The sequence below is a fragment of the Lactuca serriola genome, chromosome 5 (genome assembly GCF_051521515.1).
Source record: "Lactuca serriola cultivar US96UC23 chromosome 5, Lser_US96UC23_V15, whole genome shotgun sequence".
Classification (NCBI taxonomy): Eukaryota; Viridiplantae; Streptophyta; class Magnoliopsida; order Asterales; family Asteraceae; genus Lactuca; species Lactuca serriola.
Window position 1 is genome coordinate 187,924,338 of NC_136412.1, and position 12,006 is coordinate 187,936,343.

Here is a 12,006-nt window from a genome sequence, read left to right on the forward strand (position 1 = left end):
ACATTTCCTGGCTTTCATCAGGGAGATGATTCCAGAATTCACTCTGCGTTTGTCCCCGTACACCATAAATGATTCCTTTCCGGGTGGGTTTACCTTTACTATCTTCTTTCGGCATTGAATCTCAGGATCGTTGGCGCTAAGCCAATCCATACCCAAAACGATGTTGAAACCGTTTAACTCTATGGGTAATAGCTCTTCATCGAATTCGTTTCCGTTTAGGTCAATGACGATGTTCCTAATACGATTACTAACAGGTACGAATTTGCCACTGGCAACTTCTACAATCAGGGCATTATCTAATTTTTCTATAGGCAATGCTAATTTCCCACCAAATTTATGCGACACAAAGGAGTAGTTGGCTCCGGAATCAAATAGTATATTTGCAGGCAAACCATTTACAAGAAAGGTACCTGAAGCGACGTCTGCTGCCTCCTTTGCAGCCTCGAGCGTCATCTGGAAGGCTCTCGCCTTCGGCTTCGGTGGTATGTTGGGTCTTCCTGTCTCCTTCTTCTTCGGGCAATCCCTTGAAATGTGCCCCTCCTCGTTGCACTCATAACAGACCTTCTTAGTGAACGTGCATTCATTGGCATAGTGCCCAGGCTTTCCACATTTGTAACAAGTGACCCCTCCTTCACACTTCCCAGAGTGCTTCTTCTTGCACTTGTCACACCACTTCGCTTCTGATCCTCCTCCTCTCGAACCAAACTTCGAGAATCTACCTTTCTTACCGGACCTTGAGGATCCGTCAAATTTCCTTTTCTCTCCCACTTCCGCTCTCTCCAGACCCTTCTCTCGTATCTGGGTCTCCAGATTCTTAGCAGCCCAGATGGCGGCTTTCAGAGTGGTAGATTGTTTGACCATTGGACCGAAGTCCGCTGGTAATCCGAGGGCAAATTTGTTAACCTTGGAGAGTTCAGTTGGGACGAGGTGAGGAACAAGCTTCATTTTCTCAGTAAAGCTTGCAGCGTATTCCGTAACGCTCATTCTTCCCTTCTTCAGATTTTGGAATTCGTTGTTGATTTCCAGAAGATCCTGCTCAGAGCAGTATTGCATCTTCAAATGTACCAGAAAATCCTCCCACGACATCTTGCTTGCTTCCCCTTTGGGCATTGAGTCAGCTAGTAGCTTCCACCAGCTTAGTACTCTAGATTTCAACAAAGGAACCGCAAGAGCGGTCTTCTGCCTATTACTACACTCGCAACTCTCAAACATTGTCTCCATCTCAGAGATCCAATTCATGACTTCCACCGGCGTCGGGCTTCCAGATAGACTCGGTGGCTTGGATGCCATGAAATCCTTGTATTTGCATCCACGTCTGTCATTTCCTCCCTCCTGGTGGTTTTGCCTAACTATCGGTGGGTTGGCTTGACCAACAGTCCCACTATTGTTTCCCTCCTCAGTCTGCCCTTCGTTCAACTCGGGCTGTTCGATCTGAATAGTCTCTTCCTCTCGATTTTGCTGGAGCAAACGTCTGGTTTCCTCCATTTGACGATCCAACATAGCCTGGATCATCACTTGCACTCCGGCCATCGTGACTGGCTCAGGTGCAACTTCTTCTACAACAGGTATTTGTTGAACCACTGGGGGTTGGTTCCTATCTCCATTCGCGTTCACGTTTCCACTACAGGTCCTTGCCATCTTGATCTATACACCGAATAAGGTGAATTTAGATCTTTATTTAGGATAGACGTTTGAATTGTCCTTGTCACTCCGAAACTTTTACATGCTAGTTCTAATATCGTAGTCGTACGTTTAGAATCCTAAACACATAAGGTTTCCAGATCCGGTCGGCAACAGACCATAGATCCGAACAAATAACAGCATATCATGCACAAAGCATTTAGCACATAAAAGCATTTTAGGCACAATTCCTAAAATAAGCTAGTGCTCACACCTCACAATCATCGCTTAGCATTCTAAGTTTAAGTCTAGAAATCCTACAAATTCCTAGTTCGCTTAAACTAATGCTCTGATACCAATTGTGACATCCCCAAAATCACGGCCAGAAAAGACCAGTTTGTTTATGCTTTGTTTAAAAATCAGAGTTACATTTTAAATGAAAGTGTTGCGGAATTTGTCCCAAAACAAAAATATAATAAAGATTTATCAAAAGCATTTCCATAGAAATGTATTTTATTAAAAGACTTGGGATGTCATGTTCGTACAGATCAAAAGCATAAACAGTACAATATAAGCCTTACTACATTATTTCATATCTACAGGCCTATATCCGTAATCCCTCGTCCAAAACATCACACCTATGCTCATGCACCACTACCTGTAATACAAGAAACTGAGTGGGTCAGGCTTGGGAGCCTGGTGAGCACATAGGGTTTTCAACCCACAATAAATAAGTTTATTAATTTCATCAATCAACAATAACTCGATTACCCGTTCCCGTTATCCTCACTTTACGTCCCTAAACACCTATCATAAGGGACCTAGCCTAAGGATCATCATCGGGACGGACACTACTGCTAAGGGGATTCCTCAGCAATAAATGTCCTAAAGGTAACCATGTGGGGGATGGAGTACACCGGTGAACACATCATTCACAAACACCTACAGGTTGCGAGCCTGCTAGTGTTCCACTAGACTGTCTAGAAGAGTCCGTGGTCGTCATCCATACTCCGCTAAATGATAGAAACAACAACATCAACATCGAGGCCTCTCATCATTTTATCACACATCACCTATTACATCTACCCATGTTTTACCCCAACATTTTCGTAGATATAAAATACATATACAGTTTAAATCATTGAAAACATGTATAACAATGTTCACCCAACATAGATAGCAAGTATTCAGATAATATGCACACATAGCACGTAATTTATATAAAATACTTCATATCTATGTGTAAGCTGAAAGTAACTATGCACTCACCTGATTAGGTGGTGACTCAGCACTCGGACAGCGCTTCGATACTCTCAAAACGATATTCCTTCGATAAAACCTAGTACCAATACCACTAGGGTTTAGTCTAACGATAACCGCGATTAATTAATATTCTAGCTATTATTATTATTATATAAGCGTTAAACGATACTTATATAACCCATACCCAAGTACTTATTATAAGGTCCTAATAACATTACTATATTAAAACGTAAGCTTAACCAAAGATAGGTTAGGCGTAGCTCACTTACAGCGGGTTTTCTTGAAAACCGGGCTTCGCTGGAGCAGCGTTCCCGAGCCGAAAGGCTCTTTTCTCGGGACTCCGGGAGCCTCGGGGCTTCCTTCGGGTGCTAGGGGGTTTACCTAGGCTTTAGGGGGCTTAAGGAGGCTTAGAGAGAGAGTGTAGAGAGAGAAAGAAGAGGGTTGAGGTGTGAGAAATGAGAGAACCCGACACTTCTATTTATAGGGTGAAATCCTGACGGACTCGCCGAGTCGGTTCACTAACTCGCCGAGTCAGTTCCACGTGTCATCATCTGATGGCTTTCCTTGGGGAGAAAGCCTTGGCCCATATTCAGCCACGTCACCCCTTTTGCATCAGCACTTTGCCAACTTCTAAACCCCGTAACTTTCGCATACGAGCTCCGTTTTCGACGTTCTTTTTTTCCACGCGTAGGTAAAAACAAGATCTACAACTTTCGTTTAGACTCCGTCGGCTAATTCTCGACCGATCTCAAATTTAACAGTAAGAGGCGTTTAGACTGTTAAATGACCGCGAAGAATTCATAACTCCTTCATACAAACTCCGTTTTCGTCCATCTTTTTACTGTTGAGTTCCTATTAATGAGATCTTCAACTCTCATTTAGGTCGCGTAAGCCAAAAACCGCTCGAACAAAAATTCGAGTTTCGGGCCGTGCATTGCTAAGCCGAATCTTAGAAAAATCACAACTTCCTCATACGAAGTCAGATTTGGGCGTTCTTTTTATAGACGTTCTTAGTTTAACATATTCTACAACTTTCGTTTAGATTGCTAAGGCTAAATCTCACTCTATCGTAAATTCACTATTTACGCTTCCCGGTGCCGTGCCGGTTTTGCCGTAAAACTTTGACGGGCCATAACTTCTTCGTTATAACTCGGATTTCGGCGTTCTTTATATGTACGGAAACCTTGAGACATAGTCTACAACTTTATGTAGAGATATCGGGCTTATCTCACACTTTAATTTTTGACGCTTATTTTTATTCTTTATTTATAATTAAATTGTAAGCACATAAATACAGATAATTCACATAATACTCAAATATTTCATCTTTATTACTTCAAAAAGAGTTACAATAGTTGACGTAGACTATTACATTGACAAATATGCTTAGACCTGAAACCCGGGCGTTACACTTTGTTGTTTCTAATCATCAATTGCCAACCTTGTCTCTTTTCGATTAGCTAACGCATTGCCTCTTGTCGATCAACCACTTGATATCTTTCGGCTTCTAGTTTTTTGGTGAGTCGTGAGTGAGATCGTAAGGATGCAAAGGGGAGGTTGAATTTCGAGGTTTATTGCGAAGTAACGTTATGGATTTCAAATCACAAGGAGGTTTGGAGTTGATGTTCGCTTCTATCCACACATCTGTGATGATATCTGGAGTTTTCTGGCTAGGTATGGAGAGTTCGAAAGCATTTTATATGATCTCGTAATTATTATTTGTTGCTTCTTTGTGTCAATCAGTGTTTGTTGGTTCTTTTTGTCAATTTCTAGCTGCAATAACAATAATTTGGCGTGACCTTTTTTTCCCTCTTTTAATCGCCTTACTCCAGACTATAGAGCAAGATTATTTCCATTTTCACCAGTTCACCCCTCCCCTCCCCTCCCCCCCCACACACACACACTTCTCTCCTCTTCACCGCGACCATGAGAGTATCATCTCGTCTTCCTAATCACCCCTCCTTCCTTGCAAATGCTGTTAAGAAGGTACACGAATCCATGTTAATTGATAATTCTCTTCATCTTTTCTTCAATCTAGTTTTCTGTAGATTTTTTTGTTGAGGTTTTCTATTTCTTTAATTGGCCTTCTTCTAGTGGTTTTTAGTTCATTTCCAAATCTTCATCGTCACTCAATTTCTTCTCTCCATTTGTTTACTGATGATTCATTTTGTGGTTTGTAAGTGCACATAACGTGTTCGATGTATTGCCTCATTGACATTATTTATTTTTTTGTTTACTTAGATTTCGTTTCTGATCCTTAATCTTTATGTTCATGGTCAAATGAGTGGCTTGAAGAAGGGTTTGAATTACACAAAAAAGAAGATGGAGGATATCAAGTACATAAGAACAATATCACGTGAGGAGGTAATTTTGATAATGATTTTTTGTGTTCCGAATTTTTTTCTTTTCTATTTAGAGGATAATTGCTAATAGAATCAGATTCTAGAAGCCACAAAATTGAAAGTTTAGTTGTTTTTGGGAAATCTTTAATAAAGTTATTTGATATCTAAAGGTTCTTTAAACCGTTTATGTTTTGAGATTACTGCTACTTAAAGGTTTTTGATCTTCTTTTTGTTCATGTTATATAGGTATATCGATGAGAAATTAATGTAATTTAACTGAATGTAAATTTTTAATTCTTTCCTAGAGTAGTAAATAATGTTATCTGAATAACATCTTGAAATTACTTCTTAGAAAATTAGATGCAATACATGCTTGTGTGAGAGAAGGAGATACAAAGAACTTGCTCAGATGCAATATATGCCAATGCTGGAAATCTTTATTGGACTAGTGTAGTAGCTGTTGAGGTGGTTGCTAATCCTGGAAAGGTATCTATTAATATCACAACTTCTTGCATTTAGCATTAAATCTAATGAAATTCTCCGACATATTTTAGTATGAAACAACAAGTAGTTCCATGTGTTGTGACTTGTTCTATATCATATCTTGCAGATCCATTATTATGTGCGCTGACACATTCAAATTAATGAATATCGCGATCATGATTTTGGTGAGAATGACATGGATTTATTTTATGAGTTTACTTCGGATTTTAAGATGCTAATTTTTAATTGTTGAATTCATTATAGCTAGCCTCAACAAAAAAATAGAAATTATATTGCCAAGTGTGTGAAGGTTTTGGATATGAGTGGGCTAAAACTCTCTGCATTGAACCAGATAAAGGTATATCTTATTGTCAAACTTATTAGTTTAAGCACATATATTTAAGTTAAATATTTTTTATTAAATGAAAATAGGGTTAAATGTAATAAATATCAACATTAATCTTTTTCTATTATAGTTGCTCACAACAATCTCAACTGTTCATGATCTTAATTACCCAGAGAAGAGAATTACATATTATATAGTAAATGTCCCATATGTATTTTTGGCTTATTGGAAGGTATTCTCTCCCACTATTGCTATATATTACAACATTCTACTTCTAAGTATCACAAGTCAAACGCAAAAACGATTAAAATATGATTTCAATTTTTTTGGTTTCGGCTATTGCATTGTACTTCCATTTTTTCTTATAACAACCTCGGTACTTTTCTAAACTATTTCTTATTAGGGCATATTGTATTTTGAAATTTTTACACCCATTATAGCAATTGGTTAACCAGTTTAAAAGTACCAGGTTCTGCATTGCTATAATTTGATAGATTTTTATAAGTACAATGCTCAAATAAGAAATAATAAGAAGATCACATGACTTTGACTATGTTGTAGTGCTGAAATATTGATTTTCGTCATCTTTTCTTTTGACAGATAGAAGTAATGCTTCTGTTATGCAGCTTAAATATTGTTTCATCAAAATCGAAAGGCAATAATGAAACAACATTTGAATAGAAGAAGCCCCTAAGTCGGACAACTCATAGACAGTTTATTCAACCCAAACAAGAAACAATCATTGTCTATAAATAAGGGTATAATGGTCAGTTTTTTCATATTCAAAGAGTTCATTCGGTCCAAAAAAGAAGCAATCTTTGTCTATACAACACTTTTTTTTTAAACTTTATTTATTGATTTTAGCTAGGTTACATTGGAAGAGATGGTGTGACGTGTGACTATGAATCTGTTCCAGAGAAGGGAATGCAACTGCTAGTAGAGGACCGAACCTTCAAGAATACTTCAATGGTATATGCGTTATATATAATTCACTTATTCACTATGTATAGGTCTATCTTGAATTTGATCATGGTGAATGTTTGTGCAGAATTGGAGAACAATTGTTATCTAGATTTGATACAACATATCAGAAAAGAGAATTGTCAACCATGGCAGAGTGTGCAAAAATCCTATCTCAGGTACTTAAAGATTATACAATTAAAATGATAAAGAAAGTAATCGTTGGCTTATTATGTGATTTTGAACTTTTTCTCCTTTCTTGATGTCAAGAACTTGACTATTCTATAATTTTTTTGTGAATGTAGTTTTTTGATCTGTTAAACATCTTTGAGCTCAATGGTCTTCCCTCTGATGAAAATCTATAAGTTATTCAAACACTTTTTGCATTCAAGTGCATGTCTCCATCAGGTAATTAAGCCCACTTTTGATTATGTATCTTTATTGCTATTAAACAAGTGTTTGGATCTTCATTTATGAGGTAATTAGATATTTTGCTCCAAAAAATAGATATTTGGTGCAGGTATTTAATGTGAGTGTTAGTTAGGTAATTTTAAATTTATCTTAATAATTAGTTTTCTTGTAATTATTCAAATTTGATTATTTTGAGTTTTTTTACCATAAATAATTAGAAAATCAAATTCATATTCAATTTTTACCCAACACTTTAAAAATATGATTATTGTGACTTCAAGTCACAATAAACCTGCACACCTAAAGCCTATATTTCTACGTAATGAATCATTGCATTCCTTCCCTGATTCCAAAATACTAAACACCAACCTAGTGTCCACTAATCTCTCTTCCTTAACACATGAAAGAAGTTTAAATATTGCATAACATACAAGGGTAAAATGATCGCTATGGAAGAGTGTGAAAAGCTTGAATAACTAACTTGCAGTGATCGAATAATACATTTCTTTAGATACCCTTAATATATTATCATTCCATAAGAAAGGAAGTTTAAATCTTGCATAACTTACAAGGGTAACAATGGAATAAATTTTTTAACGAGATAATGTTATAACCCATTAACTAATCAAGTCATTGTAAATAGTGTGGATGGCATATGGAATGACATGAATGAACCAATTGTTTTCAAGGTAAATTTTACATCTTTTCCTTATTTAATAAAATCCTTTTGATTCATTTATTTTATTATTATAACTTTATCTCATTAGATTTTTTTTCTTTTTTGCAGTCTATTACAAAGACAATGTCTGAGAGTAACATTCATAAGGGAGATGATGAACTTGGAGATCATCAAAATCAATTGCGCTATCATAATGTAAGCTAATCTAATTATACTATATGTTTCTCAACTTTTACTAATGTAGTTTCCAATCTAAATAAACACCCTTTTGTTCTTACTTACATGAACTGGATTTATAGTTGGTCAAATGTATGATTTTCCATGGTAGACTACAATTGAAGAGGTTGAAGTTGAATAGGACTTAAAAACTGCAAAAGATGGGCTTGATAGTGACCATTATGGTTTAGTCAAAGTCAAACAAAGGATTATTAAATATCTAGCAGTTTTCAAGGTTGGAAAAAACATGTATTTTTCTTGTAGGTAGTGTTTATTATGATGCAATCATGGAAGGAATGGATTGGTTTATTCCATTTGAATGAAAAGAAATTGTAGTTTGTTTCATCTTATGGAATGGAATATTTATTATCTTGTATGCGTTGCAGTTTAATTGTTTAATTTATTTTAGATTATAGATAAAAAATTATGTAGATATAAGAAGTTTATATTATAGAATCTAATGTGTATTTGTAGAAACAAGTGTGCCACAAAATAATGTTTTTTTATTGTGGCAAATGAAAAAGTGCAACCAAAATTTGAAAAGGTGTAACTAAAAGTAGCATCAATTATTTAATCAAACTAGTATTCAGTGGCACATATAAATTTTGAAAATGTGTAACTAAAAGTGGCATGAAGTATTTAATCAAATGAATATTTAGTAGCACAAAATATGTGACACAAAAAAAACTTTTCCTGTACTGTGGCAAATAAAAAGTGTCACTAAAAGCCTAAAAAACTACAGTGACAAAAGTAAAATGTGTCACTAAAGGGTTTTAGTGGGAGCGTTTCTAGTGGCATCTATAATTTATTTAGTGGCACTTTTTTGGGTTTTTAGTGGCACTTTTTGTATGCCACTAAATGATATATTTTTTGTAGTGGATGGGGAGTGGAGAATCCCTAACGTCACATTTGCAGAAAATGCAGAGGTATGTTGATTGTCTTCTCAAACTTAATGTTAAGTTTGATGAGGATTTGGCTATCGACATAATCCTCCACTCCTTGCCCTCCTGCTACAACCAGTTTAGGATGACCTACCACATGAACAAGGAGGAGGTCTCCTTGAGCAAGCTCCAAGGACTCTTGAGGACTCCTGAGAGCAACCTCAAAGACAAATCCGTTGCACCGTCCCCTGCTGTGGCCGCTCCTGTGATGGCAATAGGTCAAGGAAAGGGTAAAAAGAGGAAGGCTCCATGTAAGAGCCACCATAAGGGGAAACCCCGTGATGGTTTGTCCTCAAGTGGGACCAAAGCAGGCCCTACTAAACCCTCTTCCGTTCCCAAAGAAGCAGAGTGCTTCTATTGCCACCAAAAGGGCCACTGGAAGCGAAGCTGCCCTCAGTATCTGCAAGATATAAGAGATAGGAAGATTTAGCCCACCTTTGCAGGTATGTATTCTATTAAATGTAATAACTCATCATTTGCTACTTCATGGGTTCTTGATACAGGGTGTGGTTACCACATTTGTTCTGATATGCAGGGCCTAAAAAGAAGTAGGGAGGTGGAATATGGAAAGATGAACCTGATTATGGGAAACAGAAGATCGTCGCCTGTGACCAAAGTCGGTGTTTATTCTTTAGTGTTGAGTAATGGGTTAGGGATAGATTTAGACAATTGCTGTTATTCGCCAGATATGGCAAGAAACATTATTTCATTTCACGGGTTGTTTAGACAAGGTTTAAGATATTCTTTTGATAATAGTAATGGTTCTATTAACGTTTATTTGAATGGTGTCTTTTATTTCAATGCATTACCTTGTAATGGGATTTATGAATCTATGATGATTGTTGATAATTTACGAAATAATGTTTTGAATATTGATTCGTCTACTAGTCTAGACAAAGCATGCTTGTGGCATTGTCGCCTTGGCCATGTCAACAAGAAATGCATAGCCCAAATCCAAAAGGATGGAGTGTTGGAGTCATTCAACCTTAGGGACGATGACACGTGTGAATCTTGTTTACTTGGGAAGATGACCAAGTCACCCATTACTGGAACTTGTGAAAGGGGTGAGGGTTTATTGGATCTCATACACACCGATGTGTGTGGGCCCTTTAGATCCACCACAAGGGATGCTTGCCGCTTCTACGTGACTTTTACAGATGATTATAGCAGATATGGATATATCTACTTAATCAAGCAAAAGTCGGAAACCTTTGAAAAGTTCAAAGAGTTTATGAATGAAGTGGAGAATCAGCTAGGCAGGAAAATCAAGATGCTTCGGTCAGACCGAGGAGGAGAGTACCTAAGTCTTGAGTTTCACGACTATCTAAAAGAATGCAAAATCGTTTCGCAATTGACGCCTCCAAGGACGCCACAATTGAATGGTGTGGCTGAGAGACATAATCCAACCTTGTTGGACATGGTTTGTTCTATGATGAGTCGGACTTCGTTACCAATTGCGTTATGGGGGTATGCCTTAGAGACTGCCGCCCATATCCTTAACTTAGTTCCCACCAAGAAGGTTTCCAAGACTCCTCACGAGATGTGGACAGGGAAGGCTCCCTCGTTGACTCATATCAAGGTTTGGGGTTGCGAGGCTTTCGTAAGACGAGAGACTCACGACAAGCTAGAACCTCGTAGTGAGAAGTGTTATCTCATCGGCTATCCGCATAAGTCTTGTGGCTACCTTTTCTATAGACCGAGTGACAATGTTGTCTTCTTTGCTAGAAGAGGAGTTTTTCGAGAAAGGGAATTGATAAGCCAAGAAGACAATGGGAGGCAAATTGAACTTGAAGAGATTCAAGATCAAAGCGATGAAGGAACGTCTGACTTTGGCACTCAACTTGAGGAGGAAACTCCTGTTGAACCTGTTGACGAGTCCTTACCTCTTCGACGTTCCACTAGGGCTAGTGTTCCACCCCAATTTTATGTTTTTCATATTACTACTGAAGGGGATACATTTATTAGTGATAGTACACTAGTAAATTTGGATGAACCTAGCAGCTATAAGGAAGCCATGGCAGGCCCGGAGTCTGCTAAATGGAAAGAGGCGACGGACAGCGAGATTCAGTACATGTACGACAACCAAGTTTGGAATTTGGTTGATAATGTACCGGGTCGTAAGACAATCGGGTGCTAGTGGATCTTCAAGAAGAAGACAGACATGGATGGGAAAGTGCATACTTATAAAGCGCGATTGGTTGCGAAGGGCTTTACTCAAACTCTCGGAGTTGACTATGATGAGACCTTCTCACCAGTTGCGAAGATAAAGTCTATTAGGGTGATGCTTGCAATAGCTGAGTTTCATGATTATGAAATATGGCGGATGGACATGAAAACTGCTTTCCTTAATGGAAAGTTGGCTGAGGATGTTTACATGAATCAGCTAGAGGGTTTTGTTGATAAGAAGCATCCAAATAGAGTATGCAAGCTTGTGAAATCCATTTATGGATTGAAACAAGCGTCTCGCAGATGGAATCTTTGTTTTGACGAGAAGGTTAAAGAGTTTGGCTTTCTACGAAGCGAAGATGAATTTTGTGTGTATGTCAAAGCCAGTGGGAGTATAGTGAGCTTCCTCGTATTGTATGTCGATGACACACTGCTCATAGGAAACGATGTCCCAACCTTGCAGGAGGTCAAGTCGTGGCTTGGGAAATGTTTCGCTATAAAGGACCTCGGAGAGGCTCCTTATATTATGGGAATAAGAATAGTAAGAAACAAGGAAAAGCGACTGATAGGACTCAATCA

The 12,006-nt window shown here is 37.8% G+C and overlaps 1 long non-coding RNA gene across 11 annotated transcripts; it reads left to right on the forward strand.

Annotated features, from left to right (window-relative positions):
* Positions 1–4,300: 4,300 nt before the first annotated feature.
* On the forward strand, positions 4,301–8,665 carry LOC145053377 (uncharacterized). Of its 11 annotated transcripts, none has more exons than XR_013684455.1 (13): positions 4,301–4,557; positions 5,125–5,247; positions 5,578–5,711; positions 5,836–5,893; positions 5,973–6,066; positions 6,185–6,286; positions 6,655–6,820; positions 6,919–7,023; positions 7,103–7,193; positions 7,320–7,422; positions 8,069–8,114; positions 8,213–8,299; positions 8,404–8,665. It is a non-coding gene; the product is annotated as an uncharacterized LOC145053377 (long non-coding RNA). The 11 variants fall into 11 exon arrangements; XR_013684459.1 differs by having other exon boundaries at positions 6,228–6,286; XR_013684453.1 differs by having other exon boundaries at positions 6,185–6,820.
* Positions 8,666–12,006: the final 3,341 nt, after the last annotated feature.